The 19,931-nt window shown below is 56.0% G+C and overlaps 1 protein-coding gene across 1 annotated transcript in view; it reads left to right on the top strand.

Moving 5' to 3' along the window:
* STK35 (serine/threonine kinase 35) overlaps positions 1 to 19,923 on the top strand; it is a 40,169-nt gene extending 20,246 nt beyond the window's left edge. Inside the window, exon 4 of the mRNA XM_077766988.1 lies at positions 17,878 to 19,923. The gene's annotated coding sequence lies outside the window, so the exon portion shown is untranslated. The remainder of the gene's footprint in view (positions 1 to 17,877) is intronic.
* The last annotated feature ends 8 nt before the right edge of the window (positions 19,924 to 19,931 follow it).

Here is a 19,931-nt window from a genome sequence, read left to right as displayed (position 1 = left end):
ATTTTTTTTAAAGTTTTATTTATTTTTAGGAGAGAGAGAGAGAGACAGCGTGAGCAGGGGAGGGTCAGAGAGAGAGGGAGTCACAGACTGAAGCAGGCTCCAGGCTCTGAACTGGCAGTCAGCACAGAGCCCGACGCGGGGCTCGAACCCATGAACCGCGAGATCATGACCCAAGCGAAAGTCGGACGCTTAACCGACTAAGCCACCCAGGCGCCCCGAAATCCTCTCTGTTTTTAAAGATTACTCAATGGTGGGTCCTGTCTCTCCCTTATTTGTCATTTTTTAAAGCTGTTGAATGATTCCCAATGCTTCCTCCGGGCCAGCCTCAAACCCTACCCAGAGTGGGTACCCAGGCTGGTCTCCGTGCCGCCGCCCACGTTACCAGGGAGGGTGCTGTAAGATGAGGGAATCTGCATTCATGGCCAAGTTTGCCGTCTCCTATACAAGCCTCCGTTACTAGGGCCGAATGGAGCCAGGGCCCTCGAATGACATTTACTTGGACATTTACTCAGGCCTGCTGAAGGCAATCAGAGCCTGCCGTGCCCTGAAGGGTCCTAGAAAACACTCTTTGCCCTAGATGTGATCTTGGTAGCTGCCTCACATCGGAGAACAAAATCCTCCTTAATTTATTGTTGAAGTAATAAAGGATTATTTATCCTTGGCCTGAGGTCCGAAGACGTGGCTCTGGGCTCACATGCTGGATGACCTGAGTTGACCCCTTCACCTGGGCTTCAGATTTTTCTTGTTTTTATGAGATTGGGGGGGAGGGTGGCAAATGGTCTTCTGTGGGTTCACAGCCTTTTTTCATATTACCTGACACCAGCGTGTTCATTCGCATGAAAGCTGTAGAAATCTATCATTTGTTGGCTTTTGGCAGAATTACACTCAAATTGTGTCACATTAGAAGTGTCAAGTCCATCCAAAGTGATACTGGGAACTAAAAAATGGGAAAGAAATTCTTAATGTGGTTCATTTTAAGCAGCAGAATTTTCAAAACATAATCCCTGGACGGTAAATTAAAAAACAGGTTTCCAGTGAGAGATTGGGAACCTGGGACAGATAGGTATTTGGGTCCCCTCTTCTCTCGGCTGAGTGTGACTTCCTGTGTCAGCCATGAATCCAGGAGCAGGTAAGACCTGCCTTCCACTCACAGGACTGCAGGCCTATGGGAGGGAGACACACAGACCCCTTCCTGGAGCCTCACCTTGTGCACATGGGGGGTTTTAAGGGGTTAGGTTTTGAGGGAGGGCGACAGTGCCGAAGATGGCCAAAGACCGTGAGGGTCACTGGCTATCCCCGGGGCCAAGGGGTTTTGACCATTATTTCATTTATTTTCATAACTTCCTGAAGGTCACAGCTGATAAGGAGCAGAGTCTAGACTTGAACCCAGGCCTCAGTCCCTGGCATCAGCCAGTATGGGGTATCGCCTCATTGAATCATCTATGGAAATCATGGGTCTTTGAATTTTTCTTTTTTTAATGTTTATTTTTGAGAAGGACCTAGTGCAAGTGGGAGCAGAGAGAGAGGGAGACACAGAATCTCAAACAGGCTCCAGGCTCGGAGCTGTCAGCACAGAGCCCAATGCGGCGCTTGAACTTGAGAATGGCAAGATCATGACCTGAGCTGAGGTCGGATGCTTAACCGGCTGAGCCACCAGTCACCCTGAAATCATGGGTCTCTTATTGCATTGAGCAAACAGTTGAGCACCAAGTGGAGGAGGCTGCGATCAGTAATGTGGGCATACTCAAATAGCACCTAGTAGGTTTCTAGCTGGGAGCTGGTTTCTTCTCCGAAAAAGCAGAGCGTGCTGGTGAATGGCTAGGTAGCCCCAAGAGGGATAGGCAAGGACACCTTGTCCCTGAAGCCTTAGCTGCCGAGGGAACCGGAGTCCATTTGATTCCTTCAGCCCACTTAGTTTCTGGTGGAGACTTGAACTTTCCAAAGAGAGGATGGGAGGAGGGGAATGCCATCCTTGCCCTAAGTCAGTGATCTAGATCCTTAATTAAAGAGTGGGGGGGTTTTATTTAAAATGGAGCGCTCATTGGGAGGGGAATAGATTTAGCAGGTGATTATCAATCCTTTGATACAAACAGCTCTGTATTGTAGTCTTGAGTCCCTGTCTGTAAAATGGACGTGTCTGCACCTCGCCTGAGCCGCCTGCTAGCACTCTGTGGGGCCGCATAAGAGTGCAGGGGTCAGGAGCAAAGATCCAGGTTTGTGTCTCCGTTCCCCAGGAAATTAAAGCTCAGCCTTCACAGGGAGGACCCAGCGGCCCTGAGTACTCGCATACAGAGAGTCTGTGGGGTGTGGTCTGGTCTGTCCACTCCTGCTTTCTGGGGGCTCCCCCAGGTCATGAAGGCCGGTGTTTGTGAGACCAGACAGTTCTGGGGCAGGAGGGGCGGGTGGCTTCTGCCCTTGCCGTCGCCGTCCCTGCTCCAGCTGTATCAACGGGAGGGAGCTGAGCTGAGCTGTGGGTTATGTAATGGGGCTGGTGGCCCCCAGGGATAATCTGTCCCTTGAAGCTCCACAGGACAGCAGGACAGCAAAGCCTCCGTGAGGGGACGGACCTGGCCCAGGGCTGTTGTTGCTCACATTCTACTCCTCCCTGGCATCCTCGGCTCCTCCCAAGCCCAGATGCCATCCCTTTGGGCAGAGCAAAGCAAACTCGCTTTTGTAATCGTCCAGCTGTAAGCAGGGCTGCATGGTTGGGGTCCTTCCAAGTCCCATTTCCTCTCCCCTCCCCTCCCTCCCAACTCCAGGACACAGGCACTCCTACCAACGATCGATCGATCGTAGCTCCTGGTTCTCAACACCTGCTTTGAGGGGCCCCTTGACCTTTGTCTGGAGCAGGGGCTTTGTCTTTTCTCTTCGTCTCTGAATTAAATACTTTCCATGTCTTTTTCATAGTGGGCACTCCGGATATAATCAGCACATAGCACCTGCCTGCCTGGCCTGGGCCGGCTGGCCTTCTGCAGACGAGGAAGTGGAGAATCACTTTTTACCCTGCAGCCTCTTTAAAAGCAGCTCTTCGAGGGGTTTACATCTTCAGGCAGATGACAGATTCTACCTCCAAGCAGCACCAGACAGGTGGCCCCTAAGGCGTCTGTGCCTGGTGCTGCCTGTGGGCAGGGTCGGTCTCACGGCCGATCTTGGCCGCCATCCGCTCCTTCGGGCGACCCCACCTGTGTGCAGGTTCCTGTGTCCCACCCCTGCAGCCTTCCCAGTGTGGGCAGGGGAGGTGAGGCTGGGAGAGGGAGGCACCCGCACAACCAAGGGGTCCGGGAGCAGTGGGCAGAAGTCAGAATTAACCCAAAGGCCGGGAAGTGGGATACCCGAAGCCTGCTGCAGGTCGTGGCCACCAGGCAAGCACTTGCACTGAGGGAGTTCTGGAACAGTCTGTGGCACCCAGTGTGAGGAAAGGGCTCAGATGTGACCCGAAGGCAGCCCGGTGTGTGCCTCCGTTCCATTTGCCAGGTATCCTGCTGGAAGCCCGTTCCAAGTGAGCGTGAATGTAGCCCAGGCAGTTGAGTTGCTGGGTTCCTCCCTGATGAAACTTGCAGTTCATTTATTAAATCTTGACGAAAGCAGGGGATGTCATCATTTGGTGCTATCATGGATGTGGCTGGCCACAGCCTTGTGTTGAAAGAGTCTGGGGCCACGTCACATTTGGTGAGCAAATGTGCCCTCCTGATACATGGCAGGCACTCATCCAGTGGAGGTGGTGATCATATAGATTCCAGTGTTCACCGTGTGGCAGTGCAGGTAACACATGGATACCTAGTTGTGGTAGCTCTGGCTCAGGAGAGATACGGAAGCCTGGAGAGAGTGGAGGGAAAGCTTCCCGGAGGAGGTGGTACCTTGGACTAGTTCCTGAAGGTAGGTTCTGAGGCATGTTGTAAACCTGGGGGTAAGTGAGTAGGTGCCAGCTCAGGGCTTGCCAGAAACTCGCCTTAGCTCTACTGAGGCTTCGTTGGGCACAGGACCCAGCTGACGAGGAGAAGAGGGTGCTGTTCTAGTAGTGAAGTCCCAGCCAAAGATGCATCCTAGGCCCAGGGTGCTGTCTTGATAAACTAGGGCAACAGCCCGCAACATCCCAGCGCTTCCTTTCATTTCCACTAGCGAGTCCTCTGTGGTTATTACAGAATCAAAGGAAATGGAGACCTCCTCCAGCACTTCTAGGATTCAGAGGCATGGCAGGCCTTTAAAACTGCCAGCCAAGTTTAAAATAAATCAATGCCATAAAACACTGCAATGAATTTCCCAACTTTAAAGGAATTTCACTTTCGGTTAGAGGTGCCAGGGGAAAGCTATAACTCAGCCCGCATCATACACAGGTCAGGTTTCTGTTTTGTTTCTTTGTAAAAGAAAATGCTGTCGAGGGACTCGGGAGGGATGGATTCGAGCCACCCAGGCACACCAAGGGCACAGGAGGAAGAGGAAAATGCGTCTGTTTTTCTAGGCTGCAAACAGGAGCTGGAGGGCACCTGGGCAGGGAATCTCCCGAGTGGGAGCCCTGGCTGTTCCTCATTCTAGGGCACGGTAGGTACCATAGCGGTGATGGAAAGCAGGTCAGCTTTGGTATATGATGTCAGATTTTAGTATCAGCTGGCTGCCCCCAATGGGAAAGTCAGAGAGACGGGCTGAGCCGGTGGAGGTGTTCTGCGTTCACGTCCGATCTTTTGCAGACAGGAAACCCTGAAATCTGGACAGCACCCTTTTGGGTTTTTTCCTTTCTGCTTCTTTCAGACACGTCTCAGACATGTCCCTTCCAAAAGGCTCTGGTCTAGGGCACATCCGAGGCATGGGCTGGAAGTACGGTGCCGTCAGATCTTGGCAAGGGCGCAGGGGCCTTAGCAGCCCAGCCCAGCCTTGTGCAGACAGAAGGAGAACTGGAAGTCACAAGTAAAGACTCATTTGTTGTTAGTAACCAGATTGCATACTTGGATTTGATGAATGTTTGGAAGGAGCCCTTGGTGTGCGTGGGGCAGCAGAAATGAGGGTGAGAATACCACACCCCAGACAAACAACAGGGTGACTCTTACCTTCTAGAAAAAATTGTTGGGGAGGTTAGGCCCGCTGCCTAAACTGAAATCCAGATCCAGATGTCACCGCTGATAATGATCCAGACATCCTTCCCCTTCCCCGCCCTCAGATGCTCAGGGCAGGGGCACCAACCACGTGTAGCACGAGGAGCCTTTGCGGAGCACCTCACTCCAGCCCAGTGGTTTGGAAGCCCTGGGGCAGTGGAGTGGCTCTTCTGGAACTCCGGTGTCCTCCCTACTCTTAGACCATCCCTGAGTTGGGTGTAAGCTGGTGGTGCTGAAGGCGGCCCCAGATGGGAGTTCCATTTTATCAGTGGCAGGAACTGAGGATGTCAGGGGTAGAGGAAGTCTCCCACTTAATAGACTGAGATTCTATCCTGTGAACTTGAGGGTGCCGACAGGCCCTTGGCACACTCCTCTCCGCAACTCCTCACTGGCTCCCACGCCCCAACACACCCGGCGTTAGTGACCAGTCTTCTTAGATGGGATCCCGACACTGGCGGGATCCCCTGGGAATGTGTTAGGATGTATATTTCAGGCCCCGCTTCAGTCCTACGGAGAGGTATTGGGCAAGCCCCGTGGGTGATGTCGATGCCCACAGGACCGAGGGCTGACCCGGCCAAGGAGGCCTAAGGCACAGCCTGCCACCTTACCATCTGTTAAAACTTGCCTCTTAACCTTTTGCCCTCAAAAAGCTTAGATTTGGGCTTAAGACCTAGGAGGAGGGGCCCGCCGGGTCCTGATCCCGTCTCTGCCTTCCACAGTTACCTAGCATCGGGACTTCAGGCAGGTCACTTCTCTGTGGGCCGCGGTGTCCTCATCCAGAAACCCAGGGCAGCTGAAGGACCACTCGCGGCCCCTCCCTCCCAGCTCCCTTAGCCCTGGCGCATTCGTCGGCTCCACGGTGGAGGAGTCTCCAGGTCACGGGACTCCTGGCTTTTCCTCCGTTTCTCCCTCTGTGCGCGCATCCTTAGGATCAAGTGAGGTCCTGCAGCCACCTGCTCCTGGGAGGAGAAGGGGAGTAATTGAACTTCTCCATAGGCTTCCGTGGCCCTGGGGGAGGAGACTGCCGAGCCATAATAACAGTGAGCATCTTGGGATGATCCCCAGGGGGCACCTCCAGGGGAACACTGCGCCCTGTGAGGGCTCTGTGATGGGATGGGAAATCATCCTTCCAGAAAGGGGGGACTTTGAGAGGCAGTGGGAGCTCGGGAACGGGGGAGCAACAGGATGCACAGGCAGGGCTTCGATGTCAAAGTGGCATCTTAGACGTGGCTTTGAACCCTGACTCAAAACCTTCTCTTGTTCATCCTCAGACACGAATGGAGCACCTGCTCGGTGCCCAGCTTGGGCCACAGAGATTATGAGATAGTCCCTGACCTCAGTCCGGCTGAACCTCTGGCATCTCTTAGGCTTGGAGTCCTCGTTTGTAAAATGGCTTGCTAACACGTCCTCCATAGGGTTTTCATTGGATTAAGTGGAAAATTAATATAAAGCAGCCTGGGAATGCTAGGCATGCGTTAGACAGACACTCCATAGCTGCTGGGCTTTGTTGTCTTTCCATGCTAATTCTTGGCCACACTGGTAACTGCTACATGTGGTCTCAACGGAACGTGTATGGGTTCATGTGCTTCCCGTCCACCCCACCAATAAAAAGAAAACCCACTCCCTGGAGGGACCCTTTAATTGTATTTCTTTTGAGAGAGAATCCCGAGCAGGCTTCATGCTGTCGGCACAGAGCCTGATGCGGGGCTCTATCTCCCGCACTGTGAGATCATGACTTGAGCCAAAGTCAAAAGTTGGACGCTCAACTGACTGAGCCGCCCAGGAGCCCCTGTGCATGTTGCAGGCACTGGTAGGTGCTTGCAGTCCATCAGGGACAGCTCAGACCTGGTCCCCGCTCTCCAGGCACTTAGACTTTGGTTTGAGAGACCGGTCCTAAGGGAAAACTACAGCTACAATTTCAAGCAGGTACGGATAGAGGAAATAGCAGAAACTAGGGGTCCTGAATGAGGCGGTCTGAGAAAGTCTTATAGAGGAGGTGACATTGACGCTGAGACCTGAGGAATGCAGTGTCTGCCAAGAAGAAGGGCAGTGAGCCAGAAGGGGCAGGCGGGAGATGGCCGGGAAGAGATGGGAGCCTGATATGAAAGGTTCTGGAGGTGGTGGTAAGTCCCTGAACAACTTTAGCCATCGGTTTCCGTGTTTACAGCAGCACCATGGCTCTGTGGCCAGGGTTAGAGAGGACAAGCCCAGACCGGGGAGGGACGGGGTGGGCAGCTAGGAAGTCGAGCTCAATGTGGATGGTGCATGGGACAGGGAAGAGTGAATTTAAGGTGCATTTGGAGGTTGCCAGAGACCTGGAAGTGGACTGAGTGAGGGAGATGAAGGAAGGGGCCACGGGGCAGAGCCACGTACGACACCGTGAACCCTGCTGGAGGAGAGGGGCTTTGGGGGGTTGGAAAATCCACAGCTGTATCTTGGCTGTGCGGTCGTAAACCCATCCTCTCTCCTAGACAGGTCATCGGTAAGTTGTGATTCTCTGGGTCTTTGGAGGTGCCACTGGATCCCAAACTCGGGGCCTCAACATAGGAGACCTTGATGAGCGCAGAGAGCCCCCCTGAGACCCAGGGCTGCCTTCACAGCCCTCATTTGATTACTGTGCCTTCCTGTTCTCTGTTCTTCCTTTTGTAATCAGCTTCTCATTAGGTGACTGAGGCGTCTGCCTCTCTGCCTTGATTTGCATCTGTGCTCTGCTATAATTATGTCCCAAGAACATAGCGTTGTGTTGTTTTTTGTATTTACTTTTGCTCTTCAGAGCTGAAAACCTGTGCAGCGTCCTGTCACGTGGGCAGGCGGCTGGCAAGCATCTCGGTCTTTCTGGGTTGGGTTTTTTTTTCCCCCAGTGGTTATATAACATCAGGACCATGATTGCCGGCTATAAAATTGATTTTGAGAGCTACTTTAATTTGTAAATTGGGAACGACTTTCTATTTTGGGTTAAGGACAGGAGTACAGGGGGAGAAGGTAGGGGGAGTCCTCTGCTCTCAGTTGCCTTTGGGCGTGTCCATTCAAGGGCCAAGAGCTGCGGGGTGGCCCCACGGCCCGAACTTGACATGTGGAAAGGGGCTTCAAAGTCACTTCAGCTGTCCCCAGACCCCTTGGTCTCAGACACACGTAGAGCACAGGGTAGAAGTTGGCCCTTCCTTCTAACCACATCTCCTTCCCTGGAGCCGGGAGAATGGGTCCGTTCCCCACTCCTTTACATGTGCTTTCTGAGAGCTTTTGCAGCTTGCTGGTGGTCTTGCATTTGCTGTGTTTGTTTCTATGTAGGAACAGGCCTGGTGCAGCCCGGAGTCTTTATCATTGTTAAAGTGTGAGGGCAGGGGGTGGGGGGCACACGCTCGCTCGCTTTCTCTCTCTCTCTCTCTCTCTCTCTCTCTCTCTCTCTGTTACTTATTTACAACACACGCCCATTTGCCAGACTTCGTCCTCTCCCACTGTGTTTATTGTCTTGTTCAGACCTCACGTGCGTCCTGGGTACGGCGTCCTTTCCACTCCAGAGACCGTAAGTGATGTGCCCCACTGGCCACATGGCTAGCAAGTGCCACCTCCAGGGCTAAACTGGCGCCCATGCTCTTTTCCATCTGCTTCTGAAGACAGGTCACGTTAGCAAGTCTGTAGCGCCCCAGTGCCCTCCAGGGGCTCCACAGACCTAGTGCTGGCTTTTGGTTGAAGACAAGTAATGGCAACACATAGGACCTGTGACTTCAGATAGCCCTCAAAGAAGGGTGGGCCGACAGGGGTGTTCTAAGCAAGGGACACCGCATGAGAACAAGAGTGGATCTTTGGGTTGGTTTGCACAGAGGTGAAGTGGGAGAGCGAAATAGCACAAAGTTGCCAAGAGCCTTGAATGTCAGCCTAGGGAGGGTGACCTTGACCTTGGAAAAAAGGTGGTGGTGGTTGTGTACAAGACTGTATTATTTTTGGCCAATGAGCCGGTCAGCACAGGGGGAGGGAGGAGATGCCACACGTGACAGTGCCAGCCTCCAGCCTCCAGCAGCTGTGAGACAGCACAGGCGCTTTCCTGAGCACGTGGAGGGCCATGCGGCCATAACCCTCTAAAGCCACTGGGAGCCCTGCGCGTCCATATTGGTGTCTGGAAGACACATGCTTTGGGATCTGGTATGCTGGTAAACCTAGGTTTACGTTGCAGCCCTACTCCTTCCTAGCTGGGTGACTTTGGTCAAGTCCCCTAACTTCTCTGGGGCCTCATTTCCTGTCTGTTAAATGGGGCTCCTTGAACACTGCCGCTCACCGTCCACCTGTTGCAAAGACTCCATGAACAGGAAACAGGAAGTGCTCGATGAAATTCCCAGCACTCGATGTGTTGCCCCTGTTCGGCCTGTTTCGTTTCTGCCAAATCCTGATGGGCTAATCATTCATTTTCACTTGGCTTTCCGCTAGCGATCCGCAGCGGTCTCCTTTTCGCCAAAAGAGCTCCTGAGCAAGCCCCTTAGCAAGTGCCCCCAGTGAGTTCCCCTGGGCACACGGGGCTGCGTTCAGTCTGGTTGCTATAGCCAGAAATCCAGATGGTCTCCTTTGGCCCCAACCACTGTGGGCATGACCTTGTTGGAGTCTTTCCTTTTATAACCACCAGCTGTCCTGTCACCATATGGAAGAGCGACCTCTCCCCTTCAGCGGGCCTGCACCTTAGCCCCAGGGCCCCTCCTGGCAGGGGGCCGGTGAGGACAATTCCCCGCGGAGCCCAGCCTGTCCCCAGAGCCCTCTGTCTGCTCATCACAGCAGCCGCAGCTGCACCTCGGTCTCTTCGGGGACTGGCTAAGGCAGTCAGCAGCTTTCATTTCATCCCCTCGCTTAATAAGTTGAGGAAGGGAAATCGTTAGGGTGTCCCTGTAGCCGACTGCCAATTACCGGGGCTGTTTCTGCACACGGCAAGCCCCCCCCCTAGTTTATCTGCAATGCCCGCCGGTATCTGTTTACCAGGTCAGGTGCTTCCCGGCTCCCGGAGGGTCTCCCGACATGACTTCCCAAGGCCACTTAAACTGGGTTTAAGTGGGTCTGTGATCTCAGACCCAGGTGGGGTGACCCGGGGTACAGTCCTGTGGGAGGCTGCTTATCAGAGAACCCTCCAGACATTTGACTCTTGGGTCTTGCCAGTAATTCTTCTTTTGTGCGTCTGGAGAACTTGAATTTGGGACAGTGCACTTGGAGGAGTGGAAAGGTTTGACACGATATTAAACTAGTCCATGGTGGTGATGACATGAACTCTGCTGTAACCCATCCGGGGCTCGGACTCTGCAAGCTTCCGTGGTACCTGCTTCTGCATCACATGTGGAAGCGCTCCCCGCCCGGGATGCACCGGCTGACACGCGGGGACGGGGCTGACCTCTGTTTGCAGCAACTCACCGTCTCTGCTCTAAGCTCTGCTCGCTCCCCTGCCTCTCAGCAAACCGTGCATGCCAGCTGTCGCCGCGGAGTGCGTGTCCTCACCGTGGTAAGTGGGCCACCAATTGAGCTCAGCTGACTCGGCACAGAGCCTGTCTCCTCTCCATGGTCTTCGTCCGCTTTAAGTCTCAGGTTTGGCCTTAAACATCTGCAGGGAGAGGAACTGCCCCATCTGGTAGGAAGGGCTGGGGTACAGTAAGCCGCAGCACCCCCCCAACCCCAGCCCTGAGCCCCGGCCTGGCTTGTCCTGCTCACCTGTGCCGTGGGGAACTCCACGTAGCCCTCCCGCGTTGCCTTCTGCCTAGAGTTTGTGCCCTGCTGGGCAGGGAGCCTGCCCAGGAGCTCATGGTCCTCTGATTCCTTGCGTCCTGGGCCCTTCTCAGAATCTGAATGTTGGAACTGTCCTGACTGACACGCACTGTGACACCTTGCGAGGCTTCAGGGCATTTGCCGACCCCGCGCATCCTTGGAGTTCCAAGGACCCCAGAGTTAGAACCCCTGCCCTGGTCCCAAGTGCCTTGGGGGCACAGGAAGATGTGAGATCCAGGGAAAGCTAGAGGAGACCGGAAACAGGTTCACAGTGCCAGGTGAGGTCCTCTGTCGCTTTTCTGCATTTTACCTTAGTGTCTCTCAGTAGGTTGCAGCACGGGAATAAATTTCTGTAGTTTGGGTTCATGCATGTTACAGCCTGGGTGGCAGTCTCTGCCTTTCCGAATTCCTGGGGCTGCTTCCTCCGGACAGTGGGTGAAGAGGATGTGGAAGACGGGCAGGTGGCCTCTGGGACAGAGGTGGGCTGTGCGAGAGCTGGTGTTCGGTTCCTCGGGAGGGGGGTGCTGCCCTGCCCCTCTCTCCCCTGCCGCCGCCTGTTTCAACAACATGTGTGCTTCAGATGTAGAGTGTGTGTGCCCGCCCTGGTCGCCAGGACCCCGGCCGGCTGGCCGCCACCCCCTCCCTGGCCGGCTAAGGAGCCGTGTCGAGCACTGGTGCATCTTACAGGTGGTCGGTCCTGAGAGGAGGCCACGTGGGTCTTTTAAGATCTGAAGGAGACCACAGAGCTGCGACCAAAGCCAAGGCCGCCCTTCTCATTTGCCGCTTCCTATGGCTGACTCGCNCCATACCACACAGGAGGGCTGTAAGGGAAGGGAGGTGGAGAGGGCTGAAATCGGCCGGCGAGCCTCCCGCTTCTGTAACGGGTAGGCGGTGTCGTGTCGGGGACACCCTTCCTCTCCGTGCGCCTCCTCTTTCCCACCAGGCCCGGAAGGTGTGTGGTGGGGGCGGCACAGCATGGCCCGCCAGGAAGTTAGCCTGGGCGGCCTCCCAGCCCCTGTCTGCCACCTGCTGGAGCCTGGACAGGTGGCCCGGTTTTCTCAGGTGAGCGCGAGCATCTCTGTCTTGGCTAGGCGGGACGCTCATTGGGACCCGGACTATAGGCAGGGACTTCATGACCCACTTTTTGCGTGAAGATCTTGCCGTGCCGAATGCTTCTGTGAAGTTTGTAAATTAGTCCTCATTGCCTCATGCTGACTCCCGGTTCCTGTCGATCAGCCAGTATTTGACTCCTTCTGGGCCCGGCAGCCTGAGGGGCTCAGGAGAAGCACAGGACCGTCCTGTCCTCCAGGCAGCGTGGGGTTAGCAGGAGGAAGAGGGGAGCACAATGGCTTGGCTCGTGGGCATCCGTGGTCCCTCCGTGTCTGCTCGCTGGAGCACAGGGGCCGGGGCCCTGGGGAGAAAGCATGTGGAAGAGGCCTGAAAGGGTGAGTGCAGCCTCGGGACAGTGAGGGGGCAGGTCGAGGGTCAGGGGAAAGCGGCAGCTGGACCAGCCCTTGCGGGGGCCCCAAGTTCAAAGGAGGCTGTCCCCTCGAGAAGAGACTGACGTGAAGCCAAGTCACCTCACCGGGCACCTTTGCCTCGGCCCGTGGTGCTACCAGGTTCTGGTTTGGGTGTGTGATTTCACGCTGACATCCCCGCATGTCCGTTCCCTCCCGCATACCCCGCCGTGCCCGGTGCTCATGCTGTCACCGGACTTCACACNCAGGGGGCACTGGGGAAGCAATTTTAGATCTTCTCCCTCAAAGCCCAGGCCCTGGACAGAGCACCGGCTCCATGCCCCTCTAACATCATGCTCCTTCAGTGATCTTCTCCCCGCGTTCAGCACCTGCTTCTAAACTCGTGCCTTTGTTTGGCCTCCTGGTCAGGGCTCAGAGACCAGACCACACCCGGGTGCAGCAAGGTTTGCCCTAGTGGGAGCAGCCCCTCTGTTGCTGACAAAGCCTTAGATAAATGGTACATCAGAAAGCTCGGCACCCCGGCCTCAGTCCCTCTGACAGGTAGAGGACAATCAGTGTTCTGTGGCCGCTGCACCGGGGCTGGCGTGCTGATGGCTGAGTACGAAAAGCCAGGTGCTCTGGTGTATTAAACAAGTGAGGATTGACTCAGTTTGAGGCTGATCCCACTTAGGAGGGGACTGCCCTCTGTGACCCTGCCATCGCCTTGCCTCTGGGGCCTCCACGGCATATGATAGGCTGAAAATGAATACCTGAGCCTTGGTTTGCCCATCTGTAAAGTGGAGACCGTTCCTATACGGCCCTTTGTTGGGGCAAAGGAGGCATTGCCTACAAGACCTTGCGTGGTGTGCAACACGCCAGAGGCATCGTTAACTCCATGGGAGTGCCACTGCGCAGGGCTGCGGGGAGAACTTGGGTAAGAGTGAGTTCTGGGTTACACAGCCGGCAACACTGCGGTTTGAGTTCATACTGTGCTTTAGCGTATGAGCCTGCCAACCAGATGGCTTCCTTTTCTGTTGAGTAGATGAGAGGAGGGGCGCCTGGGTGGCTCAGTCAGCTGAGTGTCCAGTCTCGCGGTTCGTGGGTTCAAGCCCTGCATCGGGCTCTGTGCTGACAGCTCGGAGCCTGGACCCTGCTTCGGATTCTATGTCTACCTCTCTTTGCCCCTCCCCTGCTCGGGCACGCCCTTGCATGCACGCTCTCTCTCAAAAATAAACATTAAAAAAAATTTTTTTTTGATGTTCTTATTTATTTGTGAGAGAGAGAGAGACAGCGTGAGGAGGGGAGGGTCAGAGAGCGAAGGAGACACAGAATCTGAAACAGGCTCCAGGCTCCGAGCTGTCAGCACAGAGCCTGACGCGGGGCTTGAACCCACAAACCGTGAGATCTGACCTGAACTGAAGTCAGACACTTAACCGACTGAGCCACCCAGGCACCCCCCAGAATTTTTTTAATAAACAAATAGATGAAAGGAATAGAGAAAACTGAACTTCAGGTTTGAATCCCAGCAAAGCACTTACTAGCCCTTGAGCCTTTTTGCTTTCTGCTGAGTGATCTCCAAGACAGATCCTTCATCTGGATAGAGCCCCCTTTTCACGGATAAATGTGTATGTGTCGAGCGCACACAGTGCCTGGCATCCGGTGTCACCCATGCTTACCATGCTTACATCAGCAGCAGGTGACATGAGCTCGAGTACCGTGTGCCACCTGCACACCTGTAGACTGGCATGTGAGCCCTCTAGATAGGTGCTGGTGGCCACCCGGGGTGCCCGCCCACCCTCCCTGTGGGCAGCCAGGACATCTTTGTACACCGCCACAGAAAAGCAGTCCTTACAGACAGCTAGGCTGTCTCTCAGGTCTCTGGGCCCCTGGGCTTTAAAAATTCATCTCGAGGCCTGAGCAGGTTGAAGAGTGCTGAGGGTACCTTTGCCTGCTGGCGCTCCTTGAGGCTAATGATGTGGCAGGGGCTCGCTTTCAGAGAGGGTGTTTGGAGAGCTCCCCTCTCCTCCACTACCTTCATGTTACATCTCCATGTTGAATTTATGGGGGAGCAAGTCCCTGAATTAAAGCTCATCTCTGGATAAGCTGTATAGATGGGTCTAAGAACCAAAGTGACCATGAACACTGCTAACAACATGGTAGATTGTACTGAGTGTCCCACTCTGTGCTGAGGGCTGGGATGGGCAGTTGCCCTGAATCCTCGCAGCAGATGCTGAAAGGGCAGAGGGCAGCATCCCCATTTGCTAGTAGGGAAAAGGAGGCTCAGATGATAAAAACGGCTGGCAAGCCGCAGAGGCGGGATTCGAACCTGGGACTGTCCACCCCAGCCTGTGCTCTTCCCCCAGTAGAGCACTCGAGTGAAGAAGCGGGGTTAGAAGGTACTGGTGGCCCCTGGAGATTTGTAAACCCTGTGGCCCGCAGGCCTAAGGGCAGTGCGGTTTGAAGGGAGGAGGCGGAGTTGGGGGACCACATACCAGTCCCAACTGGTTTCATCAAAACATGACATTTTGACCTCCACAGATGAGGAAGGCCGCACCTATAGAGTACAGGACAGCCCCCTCTTCACCCGGTGTCCCTGTCTGCAGCCTGGGGGCAGGGGCAGAGGCGGACATGGGAGCCTGTCCATCCCGCACCGTCATCCTCGCTGCCACTGCGCTCCCTCCCACTTCTGTTCTCCAAACTGCTGGTGGTATCACTGGGAGCATTTTGGCTCCCCGGTCTCCCTGATCAGACCAGACAGCCTCTTTGCTGGCAGAGGAATGTGCCAGAAGGCTGCTCACCGCCTGGTGGCCCCTCGCCCCCTGGTGCACCCTAGACACCAGACTTGGGCACAGGTACCTAAGCCACGCCTCCCAGGAACGCTTTCCTGCATGAGTGTGGTTATAGATGGAGGGATTACGTGGGTTTTAGACTCCGCTTAAGCTCTTGTCCCTCCAGGAAGGGATTTCCCATGACCGTGACCTGTAAGCGGGAGCCGTGGGGGGAGACTGACCTAGACCCAGACCCTCGTCCCTACTGCCCATTAGCCACGCAGCCCTGCTCCCTGAGCTGCTCTGGGACCGGGTGACGGTAGCTCCTCCGTCACGGGTGGTGGACGATGCGCGGCGGTAGCCGTAACACCTGGGCTCCGTGCGGGGCCACGCCGAGTGGGAAGCAGTGTGGGAGAGCTGAAAGCTGCCTTAATGGGTTGTCCCCTACAAAGCCCGTGGAATGGGCCTGGCACACGTTAATGCCCCGTGAGTGATTGCTGTTGTGATAATTACAGAGAAATCAGGTCGGACATGCTGAGGGGACTTTATCCACGCGCTGAAATAAGAGAGCGGAGGATTTGCCAACATGCCTTCCCGGGTCACCGGCCCCTTCGCTCCCCACCCAGGGCCATCGCAAACTCAGGCTGCCAGAGCCACGCTTGTTGGCCAGGGGGCTCTGGGAGCACTGGGCACAGAGCATCAGAGCGGAAAGACTGGGCAGCGACACTGGGCAAGTTGGGATTAGGTGCCGGTCCTGTTGTTCCGCAGTTCTGTTCCCTTGTTAAAATGGGGCGTCATCCTCGCAAAAGGAGATGATGATCAGGAAGGTGAAAGATGGGGTGTGCTAGTGATGTCACATGTAGGTAAATCACACCCGACTTCTCTTTTGTGCTCGGCCTACTAAGAGGGGGCTCTGTGGCCAGAGGTAAGCTCTCCACTGGAAGGGATGAGGCAGCCCCTGGGCGAAGCTGAGGACACGGGGCAGTCAGGGAGCTGGGTCTGACATCTGCGTGCCTCTGCCATTCACTGTCCCAGCAAGTGCCCGGAGGGTCTGCTGCTGCTTTAACCCGGAGCTGGGTGGTCCGAGCCATTCCCACTCGGGGCCGTACATCCCGTGTTCCGGTGTGGCTGCTGCCTTTGGCCCCTGGGGGTCGGTGGCCCTTCCATCATGGGAGATGGGAGGGGAACCCGAAGCCAAGGCCCTCTTCCTGGAAAAGCCTGCACGCACTCTCGTTGTCCCTGCCCCTGGGGGGGAGCAGACCCAGACCTGCAGGCTGGCCTGGGCATCCTCCCAGAAGACCAGACCCAGTGCCAAAGCAGGGGGAGGGTGGAGGAGCCTGTGGGAAACGTCAGCCTGGCTTCCTGGCCAGGGACCCGGTGATTACAGCGGTCATTACAGGCTGGGGTGGCGGGAGCGCTCACGAGAGCTGTGCTGTTGGCTTGACCTTCCATGGGCACGCTCTGTCCTGCTAGTTTGGTGCCGACGAGGGAGTCCCGGCTTCTGGATCTCTCTGCCTCCTCCTCCACTGCTTTGCTCCTGCCGTGGGCCACCTTCCTGCTGACCGGCGGCGTCCCTGTGAGCTGGTTGTTGTCAGCTTGCGTCCCGCCCGGGGAAGGAGGGAAAGCAGTGTCGGAACTGGTCCCAAAGATTATCTTAGCGGATCACACACAAGCATGCAATTTCCTGGGCTTTTCTTGTCCTATTTTACAAGGACTTAGAGCATCACAGACGGCGAGGTCCCCCCCAAGCCTTCCCTCCCTCTGGCTGCTGGTTGCTGTATCTTGAAAGCACGGGGTGGTCTGGGTGGGGGTGGAGGCAGCAGGCATGCTGAATAAAGCCAGGGTTTGAGATGATTTCTAGGTCATTCCAGGATGTGCTTATGGTGATTTTATTTTCCCAAGTCAGAGACTGAGATACAGGACCCACCAGTGGATTTGTTGCTGTCGATTGAGGGGACTTAACAGGCAGGGAAAGCGAAGCAGCAGAGGAAGAGGCTGGGGCTAAGAAGTCCAGTATTTTCTTCCAGATCAAATACTTTTCCAGTGTCCCTGAGATCTGGCACCAAGGCAGTCGCTAGACATCAGCCAATCCTAACAGGGCCAGGTGACGGGACCACAGAGCAGAGGACTTGGATCTGCCCCCCCCCTCCCCCACCGGTCAAGTGGCAGGACCTGTGAACCCACGCAAGTTCTGGCTCCAGAACTGGATTCTTGAACAGCCCTAGGTCCCCCTCTCCTTCCCTGGCTGGAGAACTCCCCCCCGCCCCCCACCATCCCTGGCTGTGGGATTGGCTCCTCTGGAGACCCGAGAGCTTTGGTCACAGGCCCTCAGACCTCGTGCAAGTTCTCAGGAGCCTGAGCCTCACTTCTCTGTGACCCAGGGTAAGTCCACCCGGAGCATGGCCACGAAGCTTCGGTACAGCACTGTTAGGGCGGGGAGGGCAGTGGACCAGGGCCTGCAGGGACGGGCAGCTGGGGTCCCGTGGCAACTCTTCCTAACAGCACAGGGATGGAGCTGGAGATCGGACTCGTAGCTGCAGCCGGCGAGCCTGGGTTCCCAGCCGGGGCCTGCCCTTCTGTCAGGGTGTGATGTTAGCACATACCCTGTGCCTCAGTTTCCCTCTGAGTCAGGAGAATAATGTGTACCTACGGCAGCGTGGTTGTTGCATGGCTAGGTTCACTCCCTCTGAGGTGTGTAGAAACCTCCCCGGCCCCCGGCACTTGACGGTTCCTGCCGTCCCGTGGTCGGGCGCTGGCGGGGCATCTGGAGGGTGAAGGCGCCCTGGAGTCCCCAGCCCGGTGCCCACTCATCCCCTGCCCTCTGTCTTCCAGGTTGATCCTCGGGACCCACAGTCTCATCACGTCTCACACAGGACGGCAGAGTGTGTAGGTGGCGGCCTGGTCGGTTGGCGATCTCCCAACAGCTGGATCTCCGGCAATGTGAAGCTTTTGTTTGGGATTTCCCCCTCCTTTTAGTTTTGCTTCTTCTTTTTTTTTTAACCTTATTTTATTTTTTGTCCTTTTTTTTTCCTTTTTTTTATTTAAACGATTAAGACTTCAGAAGAGCAAGAAACTATTCTGTGGAGAAATAACATGGACAAAGCATATGTATAAATTCCATTTTTAATTTTTATAAGGGGTTAGGGATCTCTTTGGTTCTCCTTTATCTTCCCTCTTCTTGGTTTTTACCCATCCCTCGGCTCTGTTTCCAACACCTCACGTCCCCAGAGAGGCCTGCCTCTCTGTGGAGACGGGTCAGTCCCACCATGGGGGCGTGAAGACAGGAAGCAGCCTGCAACCCCCCCTCCCCGACTCCCCAGACGCAGGCACTGCCGGGCTGCTCTGCGCTCGCCCTCAGGCCTTAGAGATGGTCAGAGGTGAAGAACCACCTGGAAGTGGAAGACAGGGTTTGGCCAGGAGAACTCAAGAAAGTCTAAACTGCGGGTTTGCTTGCTCTCTTTCGGCTTCTGGAAGCTCTGGGCTACGCCAGGACACGCAGTGGTGCAGTTCACTCCCTCTTCTGCCCCTTGTAAGTGAGAATGCTGGGGGCGGGGGCTGGGGGGACAGAGGTGACTCTCCCCCGACTTCCCGTCGGTTGAGTGTCAGCCCAGCCCAGCTTGACAAGCCTACGTTTCTGGTAGGGATCTCCCTCCCGGAGGAAGACCGCCCCCCAACCCCGCCCCAGGAAACAACTTGTGCCAAACCTCTCTCTGGGACATGGCTGGGCCTTCAGCAGGCAGCTGTCACTCCTGTGGGGTCAGTGCCGGTCACCTCCCACCTCCTGGGTCATCCCCTTCCCCTACGCGCCCGCCAAACATCCCTGTTGTCACAGAGACTCTCTGAGTCCCTGAGATCCAGTTGTGACCACTGCCATGAGAACAGGTGTCCTGAACTGGCCGCCAGTGTCCGCTCCTCCCAGGGAAGGGTGTGCCCTGCGTGTGGGCCTGTGGTGTCACAGCTGGTGACCGGGTCAGATACCGTCACCCTCACCCCCAGGGACTTACTGTTAGGTGCCCCCACTCAGCGTCAGCGTGTCTGCTGAGGGAACAGGGACCTGCCGAGAGCAGAGAGGGGACAGGGCAGAGCCCCTGCAGCTGCCCGTTGTGACCTGCCAGCATCACCCTGTGAGCCTCCCCTCGCTGTCCATGCTCGCTGACGGCGCTCTGCAGCTCCCGCCTCCCGGGCTTCTGGACCTGGATGTCCGCTCCCCTGGCAGGGTCACGGAGACCGGCCTCGGGTTGTCCCTGTCACCCGGAAGCAGCTGGGGCTACTCTGGAGGCTTTTCACCCCATTACGGCCAAGTAGGAAAGGCTGTTGGGGGAAGGGGAAAGGAATTCTCTTAGGTTTGCTTTTTGTTCTCTCAACCAGCATAGGATCGATAAAGGAGGTAATTGCAGGGCATTCAGGCTGCTGCGTGACCACGGGGGTGTGGGCTCTCCCCCACCCCCCCACCGAAGCGGCAGTCCTTGGGCCCTGGGGGCCTGGGAGAGACCCGTACAACACCATCCCCGAACCGCAAACTTTCAGCACGCTGGCTTCTGCTCCCTCGGGCGCAGGGGGTTGGCTGCCAGGCGCAGGGCTGCAGGTGCCAGCCGGGCCCTTCCTTCCTGGTGAGACCCTTTGTGCCCACCTGCCTCCTGTCTCCTCAGGCTCTTTGGAGGGTGGGGAGCGCAGTGTCCCTAATCACAGCACACTCCCCTTCTCTGCCTGTCACCGCGCCCCCAACTTCCCCTTAGGGGCTGCTGTCTCTGTCCGGGAGCAGATGGGAAAAACAGTCCCCAAACTCGACTGCAGCCCCTGCCTTCAAGTCCCCGATGAAGGCTCGGGCCTAACAAGGTATTTACCTTTTGCTCGATTTTTCCTCTGCTCTCCCCTGGTCCCCCCCC

Source organism: Crocuta crocuta, unplaced genomic scaffold, assembly GCF_008692635.1.
Source record: "Crocuta crocuta isolate KB4526 unplaced genomic scaffold, BGI_CrCroc_1.0 scaffold15, whole genome shotgun sequence".
NCBI lineage: Eukaryota > Metazoa > Chordata > Mammalia > Carnivora > Hyaenidae > Crocuta > Crocuta crocuta.
The sequence above is the reverse complement of the archived record's forward strand: the minus strand, read 5'-3'. Positions and strand labels throughout refer to the sequence as shown.